Source organism: Rhinopithecus roxellana, chromosome 2 (assembly GCF_007565055.1).
Source record: "Rhinopithecus roxellana isolate Shanxi Qingling chromosome 2, ASM756505v1, whole genome shotgun sequence".
Taxonomy (NCBI): Eukaryota; Metazoa; Chordata; class Mammalia; order Primates; family Cercopithecidae; genus Rhinopithecus; species Rhinopithecus roxellana.
This window is the reverse complement of record NC_044550.1, coordinates 17772522-17790964: the sequence shown is the minus strand read 5'-3', so window position 1 is coordinate 17790964 and position 18443 is coordinate 17772522. Positions and strand designations below refer to the sequence as shown.

At 35.7% G+C, this 18443-nt stretch overlaps 1 pseudogene; it reads left to right on the top strand.

Moving 5' to 3' along the window:
* The first annotated feature begins 12320 nt into the window (after positions 1-12320).
* LOC104668778 lies at positions 12321-13189 on the top strand (annotated as a pseudogene).
* The last annotated feature ends 5254 nt before the right edge of the window (positions 13190-18443 follow it).

Below are 18443 nucleotides of genomic sequence, written 5' to 3'. Positions count from 1 at the left end.
CAAAGTCCCTGCTCTCATGAAAGTTATATTTTGGAAGAATATCCTTGTGCTGATGAGGAAATTTTCTAGTCCTCCAGCAGGAATCTCAGTTTTCACTCCCTGACTCCATTAGGCTCATGGCCTCATTACATATTCTGTTATGGTTATTACAACCCATTTCCATGATTACCAAGGCTGGGAATATTCTTTCCTCCACGACCTTCAAATTGACCTTACCATTTTATTTTGCCTTCTTCATTTTTGGCAAGTAGGAGCTTGGCTTACTTTATTGTAAGCTCAGCTATACATTTGAAAGTAAGTATACAATTTTTTTTCATCATTTCTATGGGTTTGGTGGCAGAGGGAGTTACAATATCTGGTCTACCACATTGCAGAAACTAGATTTCCCCAGATGACTAATGCTTCAGTCAAAAGTCTCCTTTTCCCCCCCCAAACACATTAGACTTACTTATGCTATTGTGGAAAATTATTTCCATTGCCTTTGAAGTCCCCTTTCCCAGGTTTTCTTTCTGCTGTTCTTTTCTAATATTTCAGGGTGTGCTCAAATGTTACCTCCTCAAAGAGACTTTCCTGTAAAACCTCACCTTGAACACTCTATCTCACTCACTTTGTTTTTTCTTATTTATAACTTTATCAGTATTTTGAATTATTACACTTATTTACTTGTTGATCATGCCTCTATCCCGTTGTAATGCAACTTCCATGACAGCATAATATTTTCTGTCTTGTTTACTATTATTTCTCTAGGGTCAGTCTATCACTACTTTTATTTTCTTAGCAGAATTGGGTGTCTCCTGATGTGATGCAAAAACAAAACACATGATCGATGATGGCTTCTAACCAAGGATTCAAGGCATCTGATTTGAATTCTAGATTATAAACATTACAGGGATGAAGGCACAAAGTAAATAACACCAGAAAGAAGATTTAACACAAAATCTGGAAGTTGGGATATTTCACAGGATAAATTGTTGAGCCTTTTCAGAAATAAGTGTCTAGCAAATCCTGTATTAGTATCTTTAGCGATCATGCCTGAGTTTGCTCTCCAAAGGCACCATATCTATACATTCTTAGTATCCTATCTGTTTTAAGCAGATAATAAAGTAAACTGAACCTTCCCTTACTGTTACATACTAAGTAAGGGCAATTTGGATGGTTTGAAGATATTAAATATTTCAATCCAGATTTAGGAAGACCTGTTTGAGAGAAAGTACTAGAGCTTTTAACGCTTGCTACAGAAAGGTAATGTCTTATCTTTCCTATTTAGTATTTTGCATTCCAAAGAATGAGAAAAGTTATTCCATAAGTAGATAATTGAATAAGAGAATCAAAACATACATGGAGGTGTTTAAATGTTTCATTTTAAATTTGATGGCAAAGATGCTATGAAACTGTATTAACAACTAACATTTATTGAACAGAAGGCACTCTAAATGGTGCTCATAGATTATGGCACTTAATCCTCACAAGAACTTTATGAGATAGGTATTGTATTAGCCTGCTCTTGCATTGCTATAAAGGAATACCTGAGACTGGGTAATTAATTAAGAGGTTTAATTGTCTCATGGTTCTGTAGGTTGTCCAGGAAGCATGGTGCTGGCATCTGCTCAGCTTCTGGGGAGGCCTCAGGAAACTTACAATCATAGTGGAAGGCAAAGGGAAGCTGGCACTTCACATGGCCAGAGCAGGAGGAAGAGAGTGGTGAGACGGTGCTACACACTTTTAAACAACCACATCTCATGAGAACAAACTCACTGTCATGAGAACAGCACTGAGTGGAATGGTGTTAAACCATTCATGAGAAACCACCCCCATGATCCAATCACCACCCACCAGGCTCCACCTCCAACACTGGGGATTAATTCGACATGAGATTTGGATGGGGACACAGATCCAAACAATATCAGGTACAATGCTTCTTTTGTTTTATAGATGGGGATGACTAAATCAGGGAGTTTCCAACATAATTTGTCCAACATCATAAATACTGGGTGGTGATGTCACAATTCGTACACAGGTATAAAAGTTCCTAATTATTATGCCACATATATCATTGATAAAACACCTTTTTAAAGGAACTACTTTCTAATTGTTTTGGACTAATTATCTTTTCATTATTAGGGCACCTCTTTCAGGACCAGTGTGAGACTGACACATGGTAAACAATGAGTAAATATCTTATTATTCCTATGATTTTCAACAGATAAATAAATCACATCCTCAATGACCACATATTTCTCACTGTGAAAAAAGAGAATAACTTTTTAAATTGCTAGAATTTTATTTTATAAGTCAGAACAGGCACTGGCACTAACAATGACAAATTTTAATAGCCTATCTCTAAGCAATATTATTGACAGAACAAAACTATCTTTATTGATAAATGCTAATCTGTATCTGGCTGCTAAGCTATAGTAAAAAAAAAAAATCGTCCTTAGACCAATAATAACTCAGTCTCAATTATCCAACAGATAAGTCTCCTAAAGTTCATCCAAAGATGAATATAACTCACAATATGTGTTATTTTTCTGAAGTTGTTTACTCAAGGTCAAGGGCAGAAAAATATTTGAAATTTTTAGTGCAAGCACAAGTATTCAAATCCATATTACAGGTCTCACTTTTTTTTTTCAAACATTTATCTAATTGATTAAAATACAAAGACATGGTTCTCCTTTAAGAAACAAACAGACAGCATTTCTTATATTTACATTTGACCTATAATTTACAAACCAAAGACTAAAGTTAAAATATTGTAAGTTCATTAAACTCCTAATGAATATGTTTATTCCCCAACCCCTGCCACTGAAATTTATTGCAATTTGTCCTATGATTATAAAGTGAGATGTGTTCAGTATAGACGATATTGAAAACGTGTAAGAAGTAATTCCAAAACCTAGAAAGAATACTATTTTTTCATATATAGGACATCCTTTCAGTGTTTTCTCTATATGTCTCTCTATGTACATTTCTATGCAAATATAAAATTATACTTTGTATATTTTGTAACTATTTTAAATGAGGAATATGTAGTGATCATATGCCTATGTCATATATTAGTAGGCGTACTTTATGTAACTACTTGTCTCGAGTTAGAATTAGGTATTCTCATTTGTTTCTTTATTACAGATAATATGACATTGAACATCCTTGCACATAAATCTTTGTGTACAAGATCTTTTCTTACCTTTCCACAGACAAGAATGATGTCTTTCAGAAAACTAAAATATGATTCCAGAAACATTAATTTGTTAGCTCAGTGATATTTTATAAATTACTTGTTCATATTTACAGTTACAGAACATTCTTCCTCTGAACATTTTGAGCAGTTTTATATACATTAAAACTTACTTGCTATTGTTTAATGGAACAATTTCTTTTAGTGACAGGAATAAAGAATGTAGCAGGAAAGGATCTGGAGTGAGAGGACAGAGAAGGAAGAATGGAAAACTCTTTTTGTGCCTCATTCTTTTACTCTTACTATTCCCTTTTTCCAGAATACTTGTCCCTGCCTTGTCTACCTAAATAGCTTTTTTTCCAGTCTCCTGTATTTACATTCAGCTATAACGTCATTTCTCCATGTGTATGAAACGGTTCTAAATGGGTACTTTCTTAGTCTTTTTTTTTTTTTTAAAGAAAAAGAACTTTCTTTTATGTATAGTAGAATACATATGATATCACTGTAATAATATTTTGTAGCTCCAACTTGCCCTCTGGAAGGTTCTCAAAAGCAAGGACTACATTCTATTCACTTGTATATCACTGGTGACTGAAAAGGAGATAGTATATAAAAATCACTCAACAAAAATGTATAGAATGAATAAGTGATGGCAACATCTGCCATTTCCAAAAAGAAGTTATAATTACTGTTCTGGTAGGGACAAGGGTAAGAAGCTATTGCACGAGATTTATTACCTGATTCCTGGACTTTTTGCTGGAAGGGACAGAACTAGGAAAAAAAAGAAAAAAAAAAAGGACTTCTTCACAGATAATCAAAATGCAACTGGTCTCATTGTTTGTGTTCAGGAACTCATATGCAACCTGCTCAATTAAACAGACACAATACAAATTTCAACAATAGAAACAAAAATTCATCATCCTGGCAAAATTTTGAAGGTTTTAAACATGGGTAAAACGTTGTTTACCTGGGTCCTTTGGACAAATTTCCCTTTTTCTTTTATCCTTTTGCAAAGAGAACAAAGATCAGCAAATACTAGCAGCCTAAAGCTACACTATATATGGCTTTGCATGTCTGCCAAGCTTTAATGTTCCCTTGACTCCTGAAAGCAATGGATTCTATCGTATTGTGGATATTAAGAGGTACATTAAAGCTTTCTTGTGTAAACAGATGTTTGGTGGGCTTGAGTTTGTAGATGAGACATATTAAATACATCTATGTTAATACAGCCTTCCCTTATAATGTCTTATTATTTTGCTATTTGTTTTTTGCTGTTGTTGTTGTTTGCTTGTTTTTTGAGACGGAGTCTAACTCTGTCACCCAGGCTGGAGTGCACTGGCGCGATCTCGGCTCACTGCAAGCTCCGCCTCCCGGGTTCACGCCATTCTCCTGCCTCAGCCTCTGGAGTAGCTGGGACTACAGGCGCTCACTACCTCGCCCGGCTAATGTTTTGTATGTGTATGTGTATATATATATATATATATATATAATTTATTTATTTTTTTATTATTATTATACTTTAAGTTCTAGGGTACATGTGCATAACGTGCAGGTTTGTTACATATGTATACTTGTGCCATGTTGGTGTGCTGCACCCATCAACTCGTCAGCACCCATCAACTCGTCATTTACATCAGGTATAGCTCCCAATGCAATCCCTCCCCCCTCTCCCCTCCCTATGATAGGCCCCAGTGTGTGATGTTTCCCTTCCCGAGTCCAAGTGATCTCATTGTTCAGTTCCCACCTATGAGTGAGAACATGCGGTGTTTCGTTTTCTGTTCTTGCGATAGTTTGCTAAGAATCATGGTTTCCAGCTGCATCCATGTCCCTACAAAGGACACAAACTCATCCTTTTTTATGGCTGCATAGTATTCCATGGTGTATATGTGCCACATTTTCTTAATCCAGTCTGTCGTTGATGGACATTTGGGTTGATTCCAAGTCTTTGCTATTGTGAATAGTGCCGCAATAAACATACGTGTGCATGTGTCTTTATAGGAGCATGATTTATAATCCTCTGGGTATATACCCAGTAATGGGATGGCTGGGTCATATGGTACATCTAGTTCTAGATCCTTGAGGAATCGCCATACTGTTTTCCATAGTGGTTGAACTAGTTTACAATCCCACCAACAGTGTAAAAGTGTTCCTATTTCTCCACGTCCTCTCCAGCACCTGTTGTTTCCTGACTTTTTAATGATTGCCATTCTAACTGGTGTGAGATGGTATCTCATTGTGGTTTTGATTTGCATTTCTCTGATGGCCAGTGATGATGAACATTTTTTCATGTGTCTGTTGGCTGTATGAATGTCTTCTTTTGAGAAATGTCAGTTCATGTATATTTTTTTAGCAGAGATAGGGTTTCACCGTGTTAGCCAGGATGGTCTCGATCTCCTGACCTCGTGATCCACCCGCCTCGGCTTCCCAAAGTGCTGGGATTACAGGTGTGAGCCACTGCGCCCGGCCCTGCTATTTGTTTTTATAGATGACCTAACAAGCCATGTTTGAAGCTAAGAGTTTGTTCAAATTGTTTCTTCAGTTGATAAAAGTTCCAGAAAAATGACTTATGATCAGTAAGATTTCCTCTCAGAACGTTGGGTAGAAGGGAATACTAGGAATTCAACTGAGGCAACAATCCCCCTTCCTCTTTTTTTTAAATCTAAAACACCATGCCATCCTAGAGAAATGGAAATCTCCAATGCAAACACATGGGCATATACAGAATCTTAAACAACGCTACACAAAACTGAGAAGGCATAAAAAAGTAGGATAGTTTACATACACAATGATTTTTATACTGTGTTATCCTACCCTTTGCTTTGCTTTTTACTTTATGAATGTCTGTATTGTTTGTTATAAGCAATGTGTATTACATTCATCATGAAGACATACAAAGAAAAAAAGGCCCAAAGGTATAAAAATAAAACCATAAGACAAATATTAAACTGGGAGAAAAATTCATCACACATATGAAAAAGAATTATTATCTTTAATAATACCTTGATGGAAAGAGTTCAGGGAAACTGATAAGAAATATATCAATACCTCAATAAGAAAATATGGGCAAAGGTCAAAGAGATTTCACAGGAAGGGAAATGGCAAATGGTCATTCTGCTACCACTATGCTTTTTTTTTTTTAAACAGAATTATATTTATTCTTCTGTTGAAAACATTTGTGTTTCTTTCTCCATTTTCTATGAGGTTAAGAAGAAGGAAGTTGGTATTACATGATGAAAGAATGTTAGAAAACTGTACAATAATTGAGTCAAAATAGTATTATATATAAGTACTAATAACACTGTTTGATACTTTTATTAAAAGGTAGTAATAAAAGTATCAAAGAGTATTATTAATACTCTTTGACTTAGTTATTCTGCTTCTAAAAAACTATCCTAAAGAAAAAGTCTGATAGTTCCAAGTTTGAGTTGTTTAACATGTGGTTTAACAAAAGTTAAAAATTACTATCCCAAGGTATACATCTGGAAAATGATTAGATAAATAACAACATATAGTATGTCATTCCAAAATTTTTTGTAAAATAATTGATGATATTATCTTCAGCAAACTAGTGTATGAACAAAAAACCAAACACCGCATGTTTTCACTTATAAGTGGGAGCTGAACAATGAGAACTCACGGACACAGGGAGGGGAACAACACACACTGGGGCCTGTCAAGGGGTGGGGTAGGTACAGGAAGAGCATTAGGCAAAATAGTTAATGTATGCTGGGCTTAATATCTAGGTGATAGGTTGATAGGTGCATCACCATGGCACGTGTTTACCTATGTAACAAACTTGCACATCCTGCACACGTACCCTGAAACTTAAAATAAAAATAAGAGTATTAATAGTTTAATTGCTTATTACATATTGTAAAGATACTTCCCAGAGAGGTCAAGTCATTTTTTACCTTTGTGTTCTTTTTTACTTCAAGTTTATTACTTATCTCATCTTCTTTTATTCCTCTCAATATCTTCCTACTTTCAGAACCCCTCTCTGGTTCTGCACGCTCTGTGTATTCTTTTTCCAACTAAAAGGTCAGTCACCAGTTTCTTTGTCCCAATCGATATATATCATGAGGGAGCTGATATCATGCCTTTATCTCTTCTATTTCTTCCAATGTAGGAAATAATTATGTAGTTTTTAAAAATCACACCTTAATTTAGACCTTTTATTTTTCATGACATGAGGACGTTTCAAACTGCCATACTATATATTCATAGATCTCCACCTTAAAAGTGTAACATTTCAAGCTTTAGTCAGTATACAATTACTCCTTTTTTACATTCACCATTTTTGTGCTGCTACCAGGAGCTTTTTCAGCATTTGCTTTGACTTCAGTCATCAGTGTATTTTTTACTACTTTTGCACACATCTGGGAGTTTTTGACATAGCTGAGCCCAGTCTGTTACCAGTACATCCACATGATGTCATGACAGCAGATCAAGATTTGTTATTGGTTCAAATCTTCAAGCTATATTGAATGGTGGGCTGGGTGCAGTGGTTCATACCTATAATCTCAGCACTTTGGGAGGCCAAGGCAGGAGGATCACTTGAGGCCAGGAGTTAAAGACCAGCATGGGTAACATAGGGAGACTCCTCTCTACAAAAAAATTAAAAATTAAAAAAAATATTGAATGGCAGTTCAGCTATCTCTGCAGCTAACATGTTGGAAGATCACAGGTTGGTCAAAACAACAATAACAACAACAATTCTTCTTTTGTTGAAGATAATAGAATGATAAATTATAAATGCTTCAGTGAAATGTGATAAAATGATCTGTATTTATGTCCTTAGTATGTAAAAATTTGATAGTAAGAAAACATTAAAAATTTACACATTGCACATCAATGTCTTCTAACATCACAAAAAGAATGATGAACAGGAACTATGTCTTCCTGATGGAAAAGAAACAATTTGCCACCCATAAAAAAATTTAACATAAAGCTGGTTTAATTTATAGGAAACATAGGTGATAGAGAAACATGTTAAATTATATCAGCAACCAGGAAAATAAGAACCTGATTTACAAGAATTATAAGAAAACACAAGTTGGAGGAAAAATCTAATGACTTAAAGAAATATAGAAGATACATTAACTAATGCAATGTTATAATCTTATTTGGATCTTGATTCAAACAAACTGTTAAAATAATGATATATATGAGATCATTGAAAACTTTAACATTGATTAAGAAATTAATGATGGTTTGTACTTGTTTTTGTTTTTTCTGTGATAATATTATGGTTGTGCTAAATAAATAGTCCTAAGTTTGTCCTAAAATCTCTAAAATAATTTTTAGAGATACATACTAACATATTTATTGGTAAAACATATGATGTTAAGACTCTGAGTTAGATTTTTCAAAGTCTTTTTTGAGAAATTGAAGTCTCAGTGTGCCTTGGGATTAAAATTTGCTCCCAAACTGAGAAATTAACATGAAAAGTAGACTCGAGTGACAAAACACTTGAATCACCAACAGGAGCAAATATAAGACCACTTTGGAATTTCTAATTATTTTGTTTGTTTGTTTGAGATGAGTTTTGCTCTTGTCACCCAGGCTGGAGTGCAATGGCGCAATCTCTGCTCACTGCAACCTCTGTCTCCCAGGTTCAACTGATTCTCCTGCCTCAGCCTCCCGAGTAGCTGGGATTACAGGCATGTGCCACCACATCTGGCTAATTTTGTATTTTTAGCTGAGATGGGGTTTCACCATGTTGGCCAGGCTGGTCTCAATCTTCTGACCTGAGGTGATCCATTCGCCCCAGCCTCCCAAAGTGCTGGGATTACAAATGGGAGCCACCACGCCTGGTCAGGAATTTCTTAAGAGCAGCTCTCTCCAGATGGATTGCCAGAGAATGACCTATTTAAAATCAACTCTATCTTTTCACTTATCTTTCCAGTTTAACTCTCTCTAGAGCCGGAACACAACAATCCTTCAGCTCCACCAGAATCTCCAATTTATTGATCCTATCACCTTTTCATGATCCTGCACTTTTTAGATATTCTTACTCTTCTCCTTACCCTGCTTAAAATCCATGATCTGGCTTTACAATTAGTATACACTGTCAACTCCATTGCATCTCTCTGCCTTTATGGTATTCACTTGGTAGAACGGCAACCTTGGTTAAATCCCCCTGTCCTCACTGCCCTGGCATGCTGCAGCTGAATATGGCTGGGAAAAACACTGAAACACTGACTGGTCCCACTTTAAATTCATGACCTTAAACCTCAAATGGCCCCTTAGTGTTGCCAAGGAATTTAACTACACATTCCCAGTCCATTTCCTTTTCTCCTCTCCTACATCAGTGTTCTATGTGTTCTCTGTTGTCAAATCCTGGGCACCTTCCCTCCCATCCTCTCAGATGACAAGTCTGCTTCCTACTTCTCTGAGAGAGTAGTAGAAGTTAGAAAAAAAAAAAATTCTACAAACTTGCATTCTACGAACTTGCATTACCATATCTGCTCACACTAGTCAGACTGCCAGCCTTTATTCTCTAACTATAGTTGAAAGATTCGTGCTTTGACTCCAGACTAGCCTTTCAAATTGTGTACAGGACACCATCCCCTCCTGATTATTTGATGACTTCAGCAATTCTCTTTTCCCTCTCCTACATCATCAACTTATCCTCTCTTCTGGGACACTTTAAGTAGTAAATATGCTTCTATAATTCCATCTTAAAATATGTGTGCATGCATGCACACCCAAACACACACATACCCAGGAGAAAAATGTCTCTTGATTCCACTTCCCCCTCCAGATTATCCCTCATTTTCTGAACTTTATTGTAATTAAACTCTTAGAAAAAGTTGTCTATATTCATTGACTACAATTTCCCTCTTGCCATCAGACTTTTGATCCAACCACTTCATCCTAACTGATCTCCCTATACAAATCCAAGGGTCAATTTTCAGTCCTCATGTTACTTTACCTAACAACATCATTTGACACAACTGGTCATTCCCACCTCCTGGAAACACTGTCCACTTGACTTCAGAATTCCAGTCTCCCTTGTTTCTTCTCTTCTATCTCTGGATACTTCTCTTAGCCTCTCTTGCTAATTCATCCTCTTTACAGTGAATCTCTTAACGTTAGAGTGCCCCAGGGCTCAGTCTCTGGACTATTTATACATACACCTATGGTGATGACATCCAATCTATGACTTAATATCATCTATATGTCATGATTGCCCATTTTAATTCTCTAGCTTGGACCTCTCCTGCGAATTCCATATTTATGTAGCAAATTGCCTATTTGAAATCTCCACTCGGATGTCTAATAGATATCTCAAATTTAAGATGTCCAATACTGAACGGCTTTATTTTCCCACCCTCAAATTGTGCTCTATGTAGTTACTTAATGGAAATTACTTTTTTTTAAGTTGGTAGGCCCCAAACTTAAAGATATTGTTGACACATTTTCTTCTATCACTGCCCCCCATCCACATCCAGTAGGGAACTTTATTGGCTCTACCTTCAATATAACATTGGTTTGATCAATTATCATTTCTACTGTTTCCACTTTGTTTCAAGCCACAAACATCCCTCACCTAGATAACTATAGTAGTTTCCTAAGTGTTTTCCATGCTTTTACCCTTGACTCCTTTAATCTATATTCAAATAATATGAAAATTCAATTGCTACTTATTATGATTTACAAGACCGTATGCAATCTCCCTATCCACTAAATGCACTATATCTCTTGCTACTTTCCCCAAATTCTATTTTCTACAGCCATACTGGCCTACTTGCTATTCCTTGAAGATGCCAGTCACTCTCCCTCATTAGGAATTGAAAAGATCTTCTCCTGGAGAGCTCACTTTCTCACCTGTGTCAAGTCTTTGCTCATATAGTATTTTCCAATGAAGCCAAACATGGCTATTTCATTTATTCTGCAATCACTCCCACTGTCACTGTAAAACTGCCATACACTTGACCTGCTCTATATTTTTGCCATATGACCTATCATCTTATAATATATAATAAAATATGCTTATTTGTTATGCTAGTTGTGCATCCCCTATCACTACAATGTGGAATCCATTGAGAAGAGAGAATTTAATCTGTTTTCCATTTATACATTCTCGGCACTGAGAAAATGATCTGGCATTTATAAGAACTCAATTAATAGTTGTCAATAGAATAAGCAAATCTAAAATCACAAAACGTTTGCAGATTTTTTTGTTATAAAATAATTGGGTAAAGACTAAAAATATGCATGTTTAAACTGATTAAAGACAAAATAAGGGAAAAACAAATGCAAAGAATAAGAAAAGTGACATAGGCTTATCAATATCAAAATGCCAAAAATAGCATTTTAACATGTAAAATATAAATAGAGGGAAAGTGCTACACAAAAGTAAAAGAAAGTCCAATAAGAAAATGATACTACATGAACTGTATACACTGGATGGCATAGTTTTGAACGATTAAAAGCAAAAATGTACAGAATTACAGAAAGAAATTAACAGATGATCACAGAAAGATTTTAATAAATTTTTACCAAAAGAAGATTGGTGAAGGAGAGGAGAAAGGTCAATTAAGATATACAAGAATCAAACAATAAAATTATCAGATTTTCTCTAATGTTTATGTATTCAATATGTATTATATAGTATTTATATTATATAGTACTCTCATTTATTTATACTATTTAAATATTAAGTATATCAAAATATTTACCCCTATAAAGAAAACCACATGGTTCATTTTTCTATTTTTTATTTTTATTTGTTTATTTTTACCAGCCCAAGTTTTCATCATGTTTTAAAATAACCACATAAAAGGCCATAAAAATTTCTTGAAAAATTAATGAGACGCATACCATATTCTCTAATTTTGATTCAATTAAATATTTTTAAAGAAACCCTCCTTAAATTTTGGAAACTGATATTTTAAAAACTTAATAAATATGCGCAAATTTCTGTATGGGTTAAAGGCATAAAAACAAAACTACAAAGTAGAATGAATAATTATCTGTCAAGTCTTATGGAGTGTAGCTAAACTATAACTAAGGATGAAATGCACAGCCTTAAGTATATTTCTTTAACAAATGAGAAACACGATGTGTTCGGGCTCGGGTGGGCGTTTGGGCGTTGGAGGTGTCAGGGTGTAGTGGGCGGCGAAGACTCTTGGCCAGGCAGATGGCTTCCTGGTGGCAGGGCATGGGGGCCTCTGTGCTCCGGCAATCTCTACAGCACCAGGAACAGCGGGAGGACAGCAAGGAACTGCAGCCTTTGGTCAGCCATCAGGAGACCTCCGCCCGGGCCCTGAGTTCCCTAAGCACACAGTTCCAAAGGAGGCTGCACCTGAGAGCTGTTAATCTCAGCCTCCAGGCAGGCCCCTTCTGGGAACGCCTGGAAACAACAGAGCCAGGGCAGCAGGGCCTCCAGGTTGCAGCTCCCTCAGCTAAGAGTGCCTTGGGTGCCAAGTCCCAGAAAATCCAGGAGTCCTGCCAAAGCGGCACCAAATGGCTGGTGGAGACCCAGGTGAAGGCCAGAAGGAGGAAGAGAGGGGCACAGAAAGGCAGCGGATCACCAACTCACAGCCTGAGCCACGAGAGCACCCGGCTGTCTGGAGCCGCCCCTGCCCACTCAGCCGCAGACCCCTGGGAGAAGGAGCATCACCGCCTCTCTGCCCCATAGGCTCACGTGCCCACCCAGTAAGGCTGTCGAGGCGGGAGGCTGCCTTCCGGAGCCCCTACTCCTCAACAGAGCCCCTCTGCTCTCCCGGTGAGTCTGACAGTGACCGAGGGCCTGCGGGGGCAGGAACTCAGCACCTCCAGAAGCTCTCCCAAAAACTGGACGAAGCTATTATGGCAGAAGAGGGTGGTCACATGACCATCTCTCTCATTCATGACGGAGGAAGTGCTCTGCAGCTCTGTCTTGCAGGAAACAAGACCTGTCTGACCACCCAGGCTTCATACCCAAGGATGTCTGTGCTTCCAGTGAGCTTCCTGGAGGAAACCCCCAGGAGTAATCAGTACCCCTGGGCCATGCTAACAAGGATCTGACTAACAAGGAGCCCAGTGCCCTCCTGCTCCAGCCGCATCTGGACCCATCAGTGACTGCCTGGCACAGCCTGGGAGTGTCTTGTGGAGATCTTGCAGAGGTAGGGACGATTGTTCCTTCTACTTTTCCAGGGACTCTTGGGCTTAGGAACTTACCGTACACTTGACCTTGAGTCTTGTATTTGCTTCATCTGTAATGTGAAGTGCTAGCATCAGATGTTTGAGAGCTCTGAGCTGTGTACCTGGGTGTGTGGTTTTTGGGGAGTCATCCGCAGAATCACTCACCTACTGTGTTTCCGATGCCAAGACTCTTGGGGGGGTCCCACTCTTATCACTGCTTTTCCTACCAGAGACTCCAAGGAAGGCATAGGAGATATTTCCAGGCTTAAGACCATGGGCTCACAGGTACCTATTTATATGCCCAAAGCAGAGTACTGTGGGTGTGCTGGGAGGGGTAGCCCTGTTCAAGAGCAATTTCTGCCCTTTGTAAATTATTTAAGAAACCTCCTTTGTCATTTTATTAGAAAGAAACCAGCGTGTGACTTTCCTAGGTAACATTGCATTCTCATAATACTGTTTGTATTTTTTTAAAAAGAGAGAAACACTTAAAATAAATTAGTTAAGCATTCAAATCAAGAAGCTGCACAAATAATAGTGAGAAAACTTGGAAAGAAATTATTTTTCAAGAGATATGAACAGAAATTAATGACTAGTAGACAACTTAAAAACAGGTGATTAATAAAATTAGTTGATTTATTAAAAGATAAATAAAAATACATTATCAAATAAAACTAATCAAAATAATAAAGAAGCCACAAATAAATAATTTTAGGAAAAATGAAAAGAATGAATGCTTTAAAAGTCACAAGACAGCACCTTGAACAACTTTGTGTCAATAAATTTGAAAATGTTTAAATTTCATTTTTTCTGGAAAATGTAAATTATCAAAATTGTTTCAAGAAAAAATATAAGATATAAATAAGCCAATAACCATTAAAAATTACATCAGTAGTCAAAAATTTCTCCCTTAAAAATGAAACCATACAAAATTAGTTTTATAAGTGATTTTTCAACCAAGTCTATGAGTAAAAAGATATTCTATATCTTATTTTTAAAACTTTCCAAAGAGTAGACAAAGAAAGAAAATTATCTGTTTACAAAATCTAAGGACAGAACCAGAAAAGTACTGAGCAATTTCACTTATGAACATAAATGCAAAATTCTCAAATAAAATATTAGAAAATAAATGTCACCAGTATATAACATAACACATCATGACCAAGTCATGTTTTCTGAGGAATAAAGTGATATTTCAACATAAATAAATTATCAATATATTCCACCTCATTAACACAAGAAAAGGAGAAAAAACAAAAAATCATTTTAATAAATGCAGAAAAAGTATTTATTGCACTAGATACTCATTTATGCTAAATTGTTTTTTAGAAACCAAAATTAGAAGAGAATTTCTTTAACTTACTTGAAAAGGTATTTACCAAAAACTCCACAAACACCATAATTAATGGTGAAATTTTGTAAGCATTTTCTTTAATATAAAGAACCTCAGAAAAATTATCCAAAACTTAGAATCCAGCAAAAAAGAATACTAGGTGTTCTTTCGGCACATTTCTGGGTTTGCACCTTTAGCTAATTTTTCTATTGACCGTGCTATTTTACAGCTCTGTAAATACAGAGATTAACTTGCAGATATTTGTCTAGTACAGATGAAAATAATTTATCTTCAGTGAAAGATATAACCTCCAAGTAAGTTTTATTGCTCTGTAGGGTACTAACCAGTTTTGTATTTAACCCAGCAATTTTATGCTAAAGTTTTTTTTATTAAATTGCCTATAAATACCTTAGCTCTGAAGGGTGTTTTTTTTTTTTTTTTTTTTTTTTTTTTTTTAAGACAGGGTCTGGCTGTGTCGCCCAGGCTGGAGTGCAGTGGCACACTCATGGCTCACTGCAGCCTCAGCCTGCCAGGCTCAAGTGGTCCTCCCACCTCAGCTGTCCTAGTAGCTGGGACTACAGGTACACACTACCACACCGGGCTAATTCTTGTATTTTTTGTAGAGATGAGGTTTTACCATGTTGCCCAGGCTGGTCTCAAAGTTCCGACCTCAATTCGGGATCTGCCTGCCTTGGCTTCCAAAAGTGCTGGGATTACAGACGTGAGCCACTGCGAACGACCTGAAGTATTTTTTGAACTCATTTTAACATCTTCTTGGTTCTCCCATTAATTAATCAATTGAACAAAATCCTTGACACATACCCATTTTATATTTGCATGAGTCATGATTTTACCTTTTGACAAGTACACTTAAACAGGAACAAGTGAGAGATATCTGTTAACACTAGTTCAATTCATCATATAATAAAAGACCTAAATAAAGTAAAATAAATAAGATGTGTGTGTAAGGATTAGAACAGAAGAGAAATAAAGTTGTGACCGTCAGATGATATGGTTGTCTGTACAGAAAATCTAAGAATTTAAAGGACAACTGTTAAAGCAATCAAGATAATTCAGCTAACTTGCTGAATACAAGGCCAATATAAAATAATTAATAGTTTGCCTAAGGACTTAGAAACGAAGGTCATAAAAAGTAACTTGAAAAGATACAATTTACAAAACCAACAACAACCAAAAATGTACCTAGGAATAATTCTAATAGAAGGTGTTCACAATCTTTTTGGAAAAAAGTACAAAATTTTATTGAAAGATATGATAGAAGGCCTAACTAAATTACAAGACATATTATACCCATAAATAGGAATACTTAATACCAGAAAAGTGTCTATTTTCTGAACTTCTGTAAATTAAATGGAATTTCATTAAAATCTGAGCAATATATTTTTATGGAAACTGATTGTTTTAAAAAATTTATATGGGAGAGTAAAGTATCATGAATAGTTAAGACCATTTTAAAGACTTGTCTTAACCATATATCAACAGGATACCATAATATTTACAGGACGATGTGATATTGGTTCATAGACAAATAGATAAGTGGAATAGAATAGGAAGCCCAGAAACAGATGGAAGTGTACAAGAAATTTAGTTTATCATAGAAAAAGCTTTACAAATTAACAGAGGAAAGGGTGGGTGCGGTGGTTGCTGCACTACAGCCTGGGCAACAGAGCAAGACCCTGTCTCAAAACAAACAAACAAACAAACAAAAAACAAATTAACAGAGAAAAATGTTGGTGTGATTGATTTATTATATTAAAAAAATTTCCCTGACTTACACCTTAAGCAAAAATAAATTTCATACAGATTAAAGATTTAAATGTGAAAAACAAAACTCAAAATTTTTAGATTAAAAAATGAGAATATGTTTATTATATTGGGGTAGGGAGGGATGTTTTAACTACGTACCCCAAAAAGAAAAGACGATAATGAACTTCTAATAGTAAAAGTTTAAGTCATCATGAACGTAACTGAAAGATAATTGTCAGGCAGGGAAAAGTAATTCACAACACAGAAAAGAGATTTATATCAAATATATGATGAATTATTACAGACAAAGTAGAAAAATGATTTAAAAAGTCATCCACACCCCCTCCACCCCAAATAGGTAATGGATATGAGCAGGCAAATCACAAAAACAGAAAGCATAATGATGAGTAAACAGGATAGTAATGTCACTAGTAATCTGGGCAAAAAAAATGAAAACGAAGAATCATTTCATACCTATCAGATTGTGAGATGTAAACATTAATAATACCAAATATTAAGAGGTGATGTGGACCAATGATTACTTTTCTAAGAATCCGGTGGAAGTATAAATTGGTGTAACCACTTTGGAAAGCAATTTTATAATACACAAACATTTCAAAATTTGCAGATGTTTTTGAAACAAGAGAGTTTGGCAATATCCAGTATATCTGATAATATGCATATCCTATGACCCTCAATTTCTTGTTTAGTCCTATTATCATAGAAAAGCTCTCATCAGAGACATAAAGATGTCCATTTGACACATTGTTTGTAATAGTGAAAACTAGAACCAAACACATCTCCACCAACAGGTGACCAAAAGCATAAGATGTGGTATCTTCCTATGATGCAAAACAACACAGCATTTAAAATGAATAAGCAAGAGTCATATGAATTTACATTGATAAATGTCAGGAATACAGAGGTTGAGTGTATAAAATAGGTTTCCAAGTATTAAGTAGAGTATAATTCCTTTTGCACATATTTTGGAAACCAGACAAAACAATATTATTTTAAAAATCTAGCCAGCCTACATGGCAGATAATGATAATATTTGGTTTTGGATTCAAAGAGAGGGAACTAGGATTTGAGCATTCAACTTGATATGCAGTGTAAACATTTATTCATTGTTGGTGTTTCATGCATGCCTCTATGTGCTTTTCTGTATTTATAGTTTAAAAAGAAAATAAATGAATTAAGGAAAATAGTGCATAATAAACAGAAGTTAAGAAATCAAATACACAGCCATAAAAAAGAACAAAATCATGTCCTTTGCAGCAACATGAATGCAGCTTGAGGCCATTATTCTAAGCAAATTTATTCAGAAACAGAAAATTAAATACTGCATGTACTCACTTATAAGTGAGAGCTAAACATTGGGTATACGTGGACACAAATATGAAAACAATAGATACTTGGGACTCCAAAAGTCAGGAGGGGGTGAGGTAAGGGTTAAAAAACCTTGGATGCTATGTTCCATACTTGTGTGATGGGATCATGAAAGCCCAAACCTCAAAGCATTGTGCAATATACCCATGTAACAAACCTGCACATGTACCTCCTAAATCTAAAAAAAAAAAGAAAACCGTAACAATTCTATCATAAAGTAACATTACAAAAAAGAAATCAAATAACATAAGGCTCCTTGATGGCATAGTTTCTTCTCACACTTTTGGCAAATAGCTAAGGTATCTAGATTCCATTGGGCATTGCATTGGGTGTATGGATTGTCTACAAGATAGATACAATTCTGGCTAAAACTCTGAAGAGAACACAGGCAAGTTAAATGATAATCACAATAGCGTAAAAAGAAAAACTGTCAACATGTAGAAGTATACAGCATTAATGCAGTTATATAAGAGAACCACTGTATTGAGTAGAATGCCTCTGGATGTAACAGAAACTAGCTTAAACAATTATAGGAATTTATTGATTTGAATAACTGGCACGTTTAAAGGTAGATCAGGATAGGTTTGATTCAACAGCTAAAAAACATCATCAACTAGCAAAATTCTTACCACTTCTAAATTCTTCAATCCA